Below are 254 nucleotides of genomic sequence, written 5' to 3' on the forward strand. Positions count from 1 at the left end.
CAGGCTGAGGAATGGGTGAAAACGACTTGGGAAACCAACCCCAGGGGACACAGGAAGGAGGTACAGAAAAGGGAGAAGGAAGGGAGAGGTCTGATTGTTGGAAAGGAGATGGGCGTGAGGACCGCAGGGGACAAGATTGACAAGACCGAGACCTAAGAGACTGTGACAGGGCTTGAGTGTCACACAGGTGCGCGGCCAGGACGCGTGTGAGGGTGGCATGTGGGAGGCCGCATGCTTTAATGCAGAGTCCGGAT

At 56.7% G+C, this 254-nt stretch overlaps 1 protein-coding gene across 1 annotated transcript in view; it reads right to left on the reverse strand.

Moving 5' to 3' along the window:
* The window catches only part of COPG2 (coatomer protein complex subunit gamma 2), a 105,646-nt gene that overhangs the window by 32,163 nt on the left and 73,229 nt on the right, over window positions 1-254 (reverse strand). The window lies entirely within an intron of this gene.

Source organism: Pteropus vampyrus, unplaced genomic scaffold, assembly GCF_000151845.1.
Source record: "Pteropus vampyrus isolate Shadow unplaced genomic scaffold, Pvam_2.0 Scaffold33, whole genome shotgun sequence".
Classification (NCBI taxonomy): Eukaryota; Metazoa; Chordata; class Mammalia; order Chiroptera; family Pteropodidae; genus Pteropus; species Pteropus vampyrus.